This window comes from Lates calcarifer, linkage group LG8 (genome assembly GCF_001640805.2).
Source record: "Lates calcarifer isolate ASB-BC8 linkage group LG8, TLL_Latcal_v3, whole genome shotgun sequence".
NCBI lineage: Eukaryota > Metazoa > Chordata > Actinopteri > Centropomidae > Lates > Lates calcarifer.
The window spans coordinates 22,797,193-22,810,390 of record NC_066840.1 but is presented as its reverse complement, the minus strand read 5'-3'; the positions used below and the strand labels follow the sequence as shown (position 1 = coordinate 22,810,390).

Here is a 13,198-nt window from a genome sequence, read left to right as displayed (position 1 = left end):
TTGGGGGCTGAGTGTCGGCCAAAGCATCCTCAATTACTGGACCACATCTCTGTGGATCACAGTTGTGGTCGACCTCTAACTGTACACATCTTTTAACATCTCTCTCGTCCTTTAAGTGGAAGGCTTGGGCCTCTCAGCTTCAAAATGCCTTTTTGGAGATGATCTAATTACTTTCTCAGACAGCTGATACCGACTGCAGAGTGATGAGCTGCAGCGGCTGAGATGACCGTGTAGAGAGTCTTTGGTTGAGTTGGCTTGACGATTAACAGCTAATATAAAAAAGTGGGGAAAGTACAGCTTAAATTCTGAGACCAGTTAATTGATCAGCTCGACTCATATAAGAATAACTAGCCACGGTAATGATAATAAATGCTTAAATTCAGTCATTTTTTAATCTAAAATCTAAGTCAGTCATTCTCTTGATCTTGCCTCTCAATTGTGAGAACTCATTTTTACTTTATTTTCCCTATGATTTTCACTCCTAATAAGTCTGCTCACATCTTATTTATCTTGTATTTGTGCATTCTTATTTATATTTTAACTGCTACAAAGAATTTTCATCTAAAAAGCTAAAGACCTAAATTCAAGCTCTTTTTCTCACAAACTTCTTTAGTTAACTTGATATTTGTGCACCCAGATAGTTGCTAGTTGCCATTTAGTGAAAAATGTAAGCAGTCCAGCCATAGATAAACTTATAAATAAATATATGAAGGTGTATGTGTAAAGAGCATTCATGTTTAAAATGGCTTATTACAGGAAACTACACAAAGTCGCAGATTAACTGCCTCTGGAGTCTGGTGGGGCAATAAAATGATCTTAATAACTGCAGCGAAACAACAAATCAGACATTACAATGAATATGTGATGAGGAATTTACAATAATGTATGGTAAACACACACGATGTTGGAAACTGAATGAAATGAGCAACCAAGAGGAGTCACAACTCCTCATAAGACAAGGAAATTGCAGCGAATAGACGTCATGCAACATCTGCATTTGGAAATGGTTTGGATTTCTAAAGCTGGATAAACAGCAGAGTGATATCTGCTGCGAGATATGACACACAACACACCTTTTCAACCGTTTCAAAAAGGTAACGTTACATCCCACTGAGTATACAGAAGATAATGATTCTCGCCAAATAGCCCTGCCCTGCTCCGTAGTCTTATCTTCATTTTGGTCGTCTCAGATACTATCTGGGAGACCAATGTGACCTGCTAAAGCAGCCAAACATCTGTACTATGGTATCACAAAGCCACAGAATGCTGGAATGCAAAGTATGGCCACAAACTTTGTTTTTCTCTGTGTATGTTTTTCCCAAAATTAAAACCAGAAGCCACAAAATGTATAAGAGAACGCTTAAAATCAATTCATTTTGATGTTACACTGATGGACAAGAAAATAGAGTTAAACTATGTTATGTCAAGGAGTCACAAACATAGCAAAGCACAAGAACCTTTATAGAAGCATTAAAATAAAGTATCTGAAGTTATTCCTGTCAGCCAGCTCAAGTGGAATGGAATAATTGCTGAGAATAGAAAATTACAAAGTTGATATTTAGTGTCTAAACTTCTTTTCTTCCCAAAACCCCATTAAATACAAAGCCAGACACCAGCTAACATACTATGTGTTGGCCGACTGCACCAACCACAATATGGCCTTTCCCCTGGTAGGCATCCCAGACCACAGTGGGAATATACAGTATTATAATGTGAGCACCGCCCATATGAGAGTCAAACCACCGCGTGGCAATTCTACAACAACTGCCAGACATACAATTTATCATCTGGTTGAGTGAAACGGGTAGATAATTATGATTGGCAGAATATTAGACTGACAGAAAACATGGTTTGGAGCAGACAATCTCTTTTTAAAAATTATGTTTAGCATTAGGGTTGTCATTTTTTCCAAAAATGAAGTTTAAACAAATCTTAATTTGAATGTGCTTCCCCAAAACCAATGGGACGCATATCAAGCGTCAAATAAAAAGTGACTGTCCTATTTGCTCTGATAAGTAGCCGAGGAGCACCAGTAAATTGATATACAGTGCGCTTATGGGTGGCAATGAGTACAACACAGTGTAGCAGCACTATAAAATGTACAAGAGCAGTTTGGATATAATTATGACATGAACAGTAACTCAAAGTGACACATAAAACCACTGCTTTACAGTTGAGTATAAGTGTGCAAATGTGTTGATAGCCATGTTGAGTTTCCAAAAAGCAAGTGGGCTGTTGACAGACAACTGTAACATTAACATCCCACAAGCCACTACACAAATTAACCTCTATTAAAAAGCTGATATGCAGTCAGTTAGCATGAATGCCTCTAAAGATATTGGCAAAAACCTGGATGAAAACATACTATACAATCAAATTAGCACAAAACACAACACTCAAACATGAGTTTCCTTATTTTACCATTAGCACCATAAGACAGGTCTCGACAATGAAGTGGAAAAAATGAACTCTACCACATCAAGACCAAGCCAGACACATCAGTGCTAGTGCTGCACGTAAGTAGATAGCAACAAGCATGTTAGCATAAAACAGCAGTCCTACCTTATTGAAGTGAAGCAAAAGCATCTTGAAGCATCTCAACAAGGAGTTAATCCATTAGGAAGACAGATACAGCTCCAACTTGTCCGCAACATGGCTGCCGGAAACTCTGCTGTCTCCTGATGTCAAAGGTTAAGGCTAATTAGCAACTGTGGCTAACATTAGCAGCGAATTGGCGATTAGCATATGATAGCAGCAGTTTAGATGTAAATAAGACACGAACAGTGACTGAAAGTGACACAGAAAAGCACCGCCTTTTCAACAGACTAAGCAACAAGCATGTTATCATAAAAACAAGGGCTGTACCTTGATGACTTGAAGCAGTTAATTCTTTAGGAAGAATAACAGGTCCCAACTAGCCAACATGGCCGCCGGAAACTCGGTCCCCTAGGGTGAAAGGTGTGTTTGTTCGACAGGTGGATGAGACCTAAACGGTTTATTCCTCCACGAAACGGTCCCGAAGCGACGCGACTTTAGTTGGGTTTTTGGCGGTTTGCCAGTTTTTTATTGAAAGCCTTCTTCTTGGACGTGTACCGGTACTTGTAGAACCGACGCTTGCTCGACAAAGACGGTCTTAAAGGACCGAACGCCGCCGTTTGTTTATCTCGCGTCACTCCGAGGGTGCGTTGGATTTAGGATGCAGCTAGTAGAGTCTGTCATGTGTAGGTGGGCGGAGCAGCTTTAGTGTCTTTTTTTAAAATATTTATTTATAGCTTTTTGTTGTTTCGATGTCATGTTTTCTTTCCTTTCCAAAGTCATTTCAAAAAGTAAATTGTACAAAAAACAACCAAAAATGAAAATGTGTTGATTTGACAAATAAAATACCAGTTGTTTCAAGAGCTCTCAACCAAATGGATTACTACTGGATAACTACTAAGTGAACGCTTAGTTAAGATTTGTCTTTCTTTCTTTGTTTTTTTAAAGTGATTTTGCATACCTTTGTCATATCATGATATATATATTAATTTTCAGGTCGTGAAAATGGGATCTATCTCAGCCTTTATCCCTTATTAAAGACACTGAAATGAAAAACACAACCCAGACAACTTAAGTTCTAATCCCGCATCCATGTTTATCCTTCTCAACTGTCACTTTAAGGTAAACTTACACTTTCCACATCTTTACGGTAGTAGTACACACAGATGCAGACAGCAGTTGACGATATCAGCAATCATTCAGACATGCTGTAATTCTCAAAATGCAGTCTGATTTATTGCTGCCGCCTCATTGATTGGGGGCCTCGTGTTTGGAAAGCTACAGCTGATAAAATGTCAACCAACAGCGAACAGATCTGAGCAAACCTTCACTGATTGTTCTCTGCTTTCATGTCTTTCTGATTGATTGAGAATGCGTATGGCTGCCATTTTTCCTGATGTTTGTCCTTGATTTTTCCAGTAAAACTATTCTTTATCCACTGTTAGTCCTGCCTTGTAAAGACAGTGAAGTTTACCAAGGTTAGTTCGATGGAAACTGGAAGTGGATGGAGTCAGACTTCTTGGTTAATAAAGGTCATGCATGTTAAGCAAAACCCTTTGTTGGATCGACAAAGATTATGGCTGAAAAACAGTTCATTCAGCTTTTTGGTTCTGCAGAACTTGAAGCAGTAATGCTGACACCAGCATCTACTGTCTCCAACTTTGATTACTTGAATATCTTCATGTCTCTGATGAAGTATTTTGTTTTTGCCAACAAAAGTAGCTTTCCATACTTATAGCCAGAAAGGACTTTGGAGGACCAGTAAACCTATCACGATCCATTATACGTACCCTTACTCAAGATAATGGCATGAAAGCACAGGAATTTACTGCTATCTGTTAACCTTGGAGCCACCTCCATTTGCTAAGCAGTAAAAACCTAAATGTAGACCATCCTGACTGTGGCACACAGATGAAAATTCAGGGTTTCTGCATCTATAAGGCATCACTCAGATCAGATGATGTGTTTGCTGACACTGTTCAGCAAAGACAGGAACCATGTGAAGTAAAATTTGGTGCCATAAGTCCTTTGAACCGCCTCATAAAAATACCCGAACGGGATCCAAGATGGACTTGTTCAAGCGGTGGGTACAAAAAAAGCATTAATAGATCCTATAATTGTTGCTATATAGTCTGTATGGCTTTCTGTCCCATTCAGAACTCCTTTGACAGTCCACACCCTGCTGCCAAATCTCCATAAATCTTTTTTCCAAACTGCTCAGAAAGGCCCCTGGTCTCTCCCACCTCACCCCACCGTCCCCCCAAAAGACGAGTTTTTAAGCATCAGTGTGTATTTTATATCTCAAAGAGCTGAAATCAAATAAGAGGAAGATGCGGTGTCCAAAGAAAGCAGATTGTGAGGATGGAATACGAACCAGGTGCAGAGTTTGGAGGGTCTTCACAAGACTCTCACCACTGAATTTAATTGCCTGGAAATATTCAGGCAAAGCCGTCTTAGCTGACCCTCTGAACTCTCAGATGAAGCCTCTTTACACTCTATTCTCAGAGCACTTATGAGTCTATTTGACATACATTTTGCACAGTAGGATATAATGATACCATTACTATGGCTGCATACTTGTGCACATAATTTAAAGTCAATCACAGGAAAGCATATGTTCAGCTGCTGTAAAAGAAACAGTGTCTTGTTTTTAGACGTTAATAACTGCTCATCATAGGAGCTGGAAATTATGTCTAGCTATGCACACACACATGTACACTGCATTTGCAGCGTTCGGGCCAATACACCAGCATGCAATTTTCAGATTCGACTGCTTCCAAAATTCCTAGTGTTTTGATTTATTACCATTATTGTAGCACACCTGCCTCGTTGGGATCGTCAGATCTGTAAGCTAACTTAATCCTTTTCCAACTATTAAAGGTCGGGGCTCGCTCGCTTGCTTGCTACTATTTGGGAGAGCATTTCTTTTGTGTAGCTTGCCAATAAAGAAGCCAAAGTTCCACTAACAAAAGTAAAGAACTGTCAAAAATATATGTTACCAGAGAAAATACAAGCAGCAAGAGAGCAACATCACTCTCAGTGTGTAGTCCTTGTGACATTGTGGTGACCCCAGAGATATATTCTGCAGAAAAACAAGATAAATCCTCCTTGTTTTATGAGATGAAATTCACTTTTATGTATTTATTGTCACTGTGCCATTGAATACATGTTGACATAACAGTATTGAGCTAGGTAGGAAAGTGGGGTTGATTTATTTGGCAGTATCTGACAGCCTGATTTAATTGTGTAGAATTGCTTTAATGATAAGATTTTCAAATAAACAAGACATTTTATATTCAGAAAAATAATAATAGTAACTGTATTTAACTTGAAGAATCCAGAGTGAGATAGTAGTGGCACATATAACACATATAACATCTAATATAGAACCACAAATAACTTATATTACTTTATATAATACTGTACATAACACAGACCAAAAATGAAACTGGTAAATATCTAAGGACAGTTTCAAGAACAAATAAAACTGATTTGATCAGAAAGAGCATGTAAAATTGATAAGAGAATGAGTCAATGTACCATTAAAAATAATAAAAGTCATTAAACTAAAAAACACATAAAAATAAATAAATTGGATTAAAAAATTATAAAACAAATAACCTTGACCAATAAAAGACTATTTTATTCAGTCCTACTGAAAAAAAATAATCTGAAACACAGTGAATAACACTGCCCTCAAAATCGTAATGACTGGTTTGAAAAACTGGTTCCTCGAGTTTTATGTCAGACAAAGTAAATAAATGATGTTACATAATAGCACTTCTGTATGCAGAACATAATGTAATATATTATATGGTAAATGGACTGCTTTTACATAGTGCTTTTACCCAAAGAACTTTAAGCCAAGCCAAGTAAATTTTTATTTATATAGCACCAAATCCTGACAGAAGTTACCTCAGGGCACTTTTCATATAGACCCAGATCTTGGTGGTGGTGGTGGTGGTGGTGGTGGGGGGGGGACCTAAGACTAAAAAAAACTACTGGAGAGAGAGGCTGAGTTATTGCATCAATGGGATATGAATGAGTACAGATGGAGGGAGAGAGCAGAGAGGAGCCCAGTGTATTATTCCCCAGGAGTCTGGGCCTACAGCAGCATAACTAGGGGATGGTTTAAGACAACCCTGAGCCGGCCAGTCACTATAAGCTTTATCTAAAAGGTGAGAATTTTAAGCCCACCCTTAAACATGGGAGAGGGTGTCTGCCTCCTACACCCAAACTGGAAGATGGCTGCACAGGACAGGGAGACTGCCATTTTACTTTTAGAAAAGAAACAAACAAAAAGAAACAATAAAACTTCAACAAAGTAAAGTTGAACAGTAAAAAAAAATCCATTAAATGTGTTCTCAGCAGAGGGGAACCACACATGCTATAAAAATCAAGTTCAATTTATTGTTGATTCAAAAGGACAATATGCCCCAATTACCATTTTACCTGTTTCTTTCTCACCTGCTAAGAGATCTAAACATGAGATTTCACTCTTACTGGTCCGTATCACATGTTCTGAATTTGTTTATTCTCTCTCTGAGTGACTGTGATGATCCTCGAACTGCGGACGTATCCTTTGATTACTCTGAAGCACAACTTTTGATTTACAGTTTGCTAAACTTTAGCGGATGAAAAGTATCCAGTTGCAAGGACTTAAAAGAGACTGATACCTTCTTTCAAATTTTAAAACCCTGCATTATGGAGCCACGGAGCGAGGGAGGGAGAGAGGGAGCGTCAAGGAGGGAGGTTTTTATTCTGGATGTCATTTTATAGATCTTTCCAAAAGCTTCCCTGCTCTCGGAGTTTAGAGGAGTGAGCTTTCCCAGCTGGAGATATAAAGGGCTCAATCCAGCAGGACCTGCAGTAATTGGGCTAAAGCTGTTGCGGCAAACTGTGTGGGCTCTGAGTCGACGTTCAGCAGAGGTGAGCGTATCAGCGGAAAACCTGGGTGGTACACTAAGAGGGAAGAGGAGTGCTTGTTTAGCATGAATTCCATTAGTTATTGACTCTTCCCTCTCTTGAAGTATCACATGCAGGATAGTATTATCATCCCATGCATAAATAAGAGACTGAAAGCGAACCCTGAAGAGGCATCTGCTTACATTGGCAGTGACTACGAGACAGAGCGGAGAAGTTCAGTGGCGGGTCAGCCACGATAGGAGGCTGAACTTCAGCATCTGCACAGAGCTGGAGAATCCTTTTCTTTTCTTTATGCATGATTTCATGGTGGCTGATGGGGGGGGGGGTGTTTGGTTTTCTTTGATTGATCAACAGGGAGAGGTGGTCTGGATTCAGTGTCCTAGACGGAGACACAATTGACCTCCAACACAAATTCCCACATGCACTGACTTCAGCCTCGGGAGGCAGACAAAGACAACTTTCTGCCATCTTTTTCCATCACACACTGTGAAGAAGAAGGGTTCCTAAAGGGGTTCTCTAACAATGTGATTTCGGTTTTAATTGCCGCTAAAACACTTCTGATTAAAGACTCAAAGTGTTAAATCAATAATTCATCTGTTGTAATCTTATCTGACTGACATTTTTCTAAGTTTACAGTAATACAGTACTGTTCTTAAATATGATTATTTACAGCTAAAGTACAGCACACACACTGAGGGCAGCAACTAGCATTGTGCTAATGCACATAGCAGACATAACCTCCCAGTAAACCACAACATATCATGCAAGATAAAATGTGTTACTTAGTTAGCTTTTAAGGTTGCAACTTTTGGGCAACACCAGGCTAGCTAGCTGTTATCAGTGTTAATGCTAAGCTAAGGTGGCTAATATTTAATGGATAGACATGAGAGTGGTATTGACCAGTTTTCTGGCTGCACAGGTGCTGCTGGCTCTTTAGCTGCTAAATGATCCTCTATGTTCACAAACTAGATGCTAACTTTGATGTTAGCCATTGAGCACTGGATGGGCAGTGTGGATTTGGTTGATCAGGACTTTAATTTGGAAAAGATGCTTTGGAGAGTAATGAGATTAAACCAAAAACAGTAAAATTTTGGGCCATAAAATCAAAACAATGAGCTCAAAGTAGCCAAAAAGCTAAGGGACACTGCAGTCGTGTGGTCGGTCGGTGCTAATTCATTGTGGATTTATTGCTACGAGTGACATCTTACACTTTCATATTACTGTTAACAGAAACTCAATCAATCATTGATCACTGCAGCTTTAAAAGAACCCAACAGTAATAACTTTTTGTGTCTGTATTATTATTACAGTCTGATTATATTACATTAAAAAAACAATTTAGCATGAAAGTAATACTTGAAATCCAAGAATAAAACTGTCACACCTGTCTTCCATCTGTATTATTTTTTAAGTGAAAAACAGAAGCCTGAGAAACAGAGTCTTAGGTTTTAGAAAACCATTTTTTTCATCATATGTTTCTTTGTCTTGTCCACTTATGCCAAAAAAAAGCCCTCCAGACATCAGGGCAAGACAAAACCAAACCAGCTCACCAAAACTTTTTTCTGTAACCGCACAACCTGCACCACCCAAAACAACCCCATGCACTAATCTATAGGGACACTTATTGGAAATCAGTGCACTTTCCCTCCACAACTTGGATGGAAATTACAATTAAGTCATTTTTTGGCATTTTAATGGCCGAATGACATCAACAGTGACCAAGGAAAACATTCGAACTGAGGAGAAGTTATGGCTTATTATTGTAACCTTCTACGCCTGAGACTGGCAATTATAAATTGGAATTAGATGAGTCGGAGCATGTAATAAAAGCTAAACTAAAAACCACAAGAGAACAAAAGATGTCTCAAAGTCAAATGGCAGGCCGAACCTCTGGCCCAACGTGTTGAAAGTGTGTGGGAAAAGACAGCGGAGTATCACTGGGTGTTGAGGTTTTTAACCCTGAGGCGGGAAAGAAGGGAAAGCTAGTTTTCATATTGCATGGGAATGCCATCTTTAAACCTCATTATAATCACAGTCCACTGGTCAGGGACTTGAAACTGTAACCAACTGGTGCAGGTTTGGTCGCTGGCGGGCAATACCCCAAATTCTTAGACGAATAGATAGGGCAGTTTGAGTGTCTGTTAAGGGTTAATGGGGGAAAGGAGCGGAGTGAGATATTGTTTCCATTTCTGGAGATCCTGGTTTGCCTGATCAAAAACAATGTTTCAGAGGACGCTGGGAAAGAACCGTGATCCAACCTGATCCCGGCCTTCTTGTTTCTGTATTCAAAAGTGACTTCATAACCCACACCAGACAGAGACGGAGCAGACAGTCTGCCCTTTATGAGCAACCATCAACACAGGGACGACTGGAAAACAAAACCTTTTGGGCAGACGTGTGAAACTAATCCTGGCCACCGGCGCTGCAGTACTTTCCCTCTCTCTGGTCCTAAATTTAGACATCAATCCAGCTTTAGTTTAATTGGCAAACTGCGAGTCAGAAGAAAGGTTTCATGGCTTAATAACTGCTGACGTTGGTGATTGCGACATCAGAGGAAAATTAAAGTTTGAGATGTCACAGATGCTGCATTGACAGTTTTGCGATATGGATGAAATTGATGCTGTGACGTTATCAGCATCAACTGAAGATAAAGTGCTTTGTAGTGTTTCCAAATAAAAAAAATACACATGGATCCTGTGCAAAAAAAGCAAATATTTATGCACCAGTTTTAATTAGAGAAGCAATTTCACTCTGAAATTAAGCATCTCCATCATAACTCAAGCTCTTATGCAGAAGCCTATACACATAATAAAAAAAATCCACAAAATGGGAAGAAGGAATGATGTAAAAATAGCAACAATGTGGAAGCAATTTATGCTAATTAGACTTTTATTTATGGTCCAATAATTGGGCGCATTTGAATTGTTGATGATTCTTTTTCTCCTTATTTTTCTCCCCCCTCTGTTTCCCCATTGCTCTCCCTTCTCAGGGAAGATCAAAGCCTGTGCACTTGAATAGATGTAAATGGTGCATGGCTGTCGTCTTAGTCCTGAGTGGTTGAGATCTCTCCAGCGAAAGAAAAACAGCCAATTTGAGGGTCTACGTGGACACAATTAGCACAATTTATGTGTGCCTTTCATGACAGCGGTCCCCCGTTTAACCCACGAGAGGGGCTCGGCATTCATGTCGTCACTATAATTTTCATAACCTTTACCTCCTTTTTTTATTGTGCCTTTTCGTTGTGTCTGAGAACTATACATCAAACTGCTGGCAGACGCTGTGCTTGAATTGAAAAGTGAGGCTAATTCAAAAAATAACGTGTGCGATTCGGTAGCACTGTTGCGTGACATGATGAACTGTGTGATAAATGTTGGCACGGAGGAACTCCTGAAGTTTCGTGGAACACAACAGCGATCACACGCAGCTCATCCTTCAAAATGTCCCACCGGTCAGCCCACCCACAGAAATTTTCCTCCTCCTAATAAAAAAAAAAACAAAAAAAACAGGGAAGCAAATCATTTTTTTTTCGTATCCTCTGTCTGTTTGGTTGTAGATTTGCTTTGCATTGCTTTACCCCTGAGGCATTGCTTTTCTCCCTCCTGAATTTGAATGAGGCAAAATGGTGCAGCCCCAGACTAAGCGGAGGAAACAAGGTGCATTATGTAGGTGGGAGGTAACCGTGCCATTGAGAGACAATTAGCATGAAGCCCAGACCTTTGGAAATAGTGTGGAGGCTGCCGAGAGTGGGCCTGACAGAATGAAAAGATTAAGACTTGAGAAAAGATAGCAGGGCATGGGAAAATCCAAAGGGAACCGGGCGACTGAAGTAGCCAATGAGCAAAGGAGGAACAATGAGGCAATGAACGTTTCTTTCTTTCTGTTTTTTTTCTTGGTGAAAATTAATGTGCTCCTATCAGCTGCCAAGTGTTTGCACATTCCTCCATACCTAAAAAGTGCCATTTGTTTGTATGTGACTTTTGTTTCCCCACTGCATATACATGCAAGGCTGTCAGGGAGGGTGAAAGACGGTGAAGTGGAGGCCATTGCGAACTATTCAACAACGAAATTCCACCAGGTGTTAGCAAAAACTAGGAATCTGTTATTGGGATTGTGGCTAAATGGCTGTCATGTGTCAGTGAGAAGCCCATAGTGTGCTAATGGTTTTAATGAGCCGTCCTTTCACGTTTCTCTCTGGGATTCCAGTGTGTTGGGGCAGATCAGTTCAATCTGTATAGTTCTGTAGCATAACAACAGGCATGGCGCCATTGCAAAAAACGCTGCCAACTCCCAAGCCACCCAGCACAGCCAATTTTAAATTTAGGAAACAGATTATCCACGCTGGTGTTGTGGATTGTGACATTTAGCCTTCGCTGTTTCCTACAGGCATCACAACTAATAACCATCCAGGGTTACAAGCCTGGAAAACCAGGCACATGAGAAGCAATGGAGAGGTCAAAAGGAACAGTTACAGCTGCTTTTTTGTGGACAGTACACGAGATGTTTACTTTACTGTACATGCACACACACCTGCGAATGCGGGGAGTTCGTGCTTCATACACATTCACACTCTCGCAGGAAAGACAGAAACACTCAGGTTTCATAAACAGCACAACAGCAGGCTGCAGAGAAATATGTGGTAATTACATATAGTGCAGAGCAGCTGTTTCTGTATTTCATAATGTCCTGCCGCTGAGAGAAGACATCACCGTCACATTAGTGTCGGCTGTCGGGCTCGGGCTGTAAAATAATAGGAAAAAGACAAAGTGCGCACAACAATGAGTAAATGTGTAGCCCTGTCTGGTTTCCTCAGAGAGAGACAGAGAGGTTTTTTTTCCCTTTGGATTGTTTATTTTCTTCTGCTTGTGACGCCTTAATGGGAAGAACTACTCTTACCACAGATTAATGAGTTGTTCAATCAAAGAGTGATTTTTCCTTCTCAGAGTGTTTCATTTGAAAAGGTTTAGAGGCATAAAGAGATTAAATTGTTTCGTTTTTCATTAGAGAAACAATGATTAGAGAAAAATCTGAAAAACAAGCTGAATTTTGTGTTGCTAACCACTTCCTGACCACCTGGTTCTGCTGAATTTGCCTCTGTATGTATTTGTATGTGAACAATATCCGTATAAAATCAGAGTAAATATTAACAAACCTTAATGGTTTCAGAAAAGTAGTCTCATTTGAGATAAATGCTAACATCAGCATGCTAACATGTTCACAACGACAAAGCTAATGCTAAAGGTTAGCAGGTGTCATGTTTATTGCATTCACCATCTTACTTAGATGCTAACGTCAGCATGCTAACATGTTCACAACAACAATGCTAATGCTAAAGGTTAGCAGGTGTCATGTTTACTGCATTCACCATCTTACTTAGATGCTAACGTCAGCATGCTAACATGTTCACAATGACAAAGCTAATGCTAAAGTTTAGCAGGAATAATTTTTACCATGTTCACCATCTTATTTTAGCATGTTAGCATGCCAACATTGAATTAGAGTGAATTAGCACTATACATGTTATTACTCTGTACATAGTCCTGTTTGTATTGTTAACATTATTTAGAATTTGTTATATGCTGTTATATAGTATCTTGTTTTATGTATCGTCTTGTTTGTATTTTGCCTTTTTCTATTTTGCTATCCCGGTTTGCTGCTGCAACTATATAAATTTACCTGCTGTGGATCTAATAAAGGATTATTTTATCCATTTTGAAGGCATCTGGCCACAAAGCAACTA

The 13,198-nt window shown here is 39.5% G+C and overlaps 1 long non-coding RNA gene across 1 annotated transcript in view; it reads right to left on the bottom strand.

The window, feature by feature from the left end:
• LOC108901537 (uncharacterized) overlaps positions 1-3,142 on the bottom strand; it is a 183,362-nt gene extending 180,220 nt beyond the window's left edge. The window contains exons 1-2 of the long non-coding RNA XR_001963927.2: positions 2,866-3,142; positions 2,563-2,678 (exon numbers count right to left, since the gene is read on the bottom strand). This is a non-coding gene — a long non-coding RNA (uncharacterized LOC108901537). The remainder of the gene's footprint in view (positions 1-2,562; positions 2,679-2,865) is intronic.
• Positions 3,143-13,198: the final 10,056 nt, after the last annotated feature.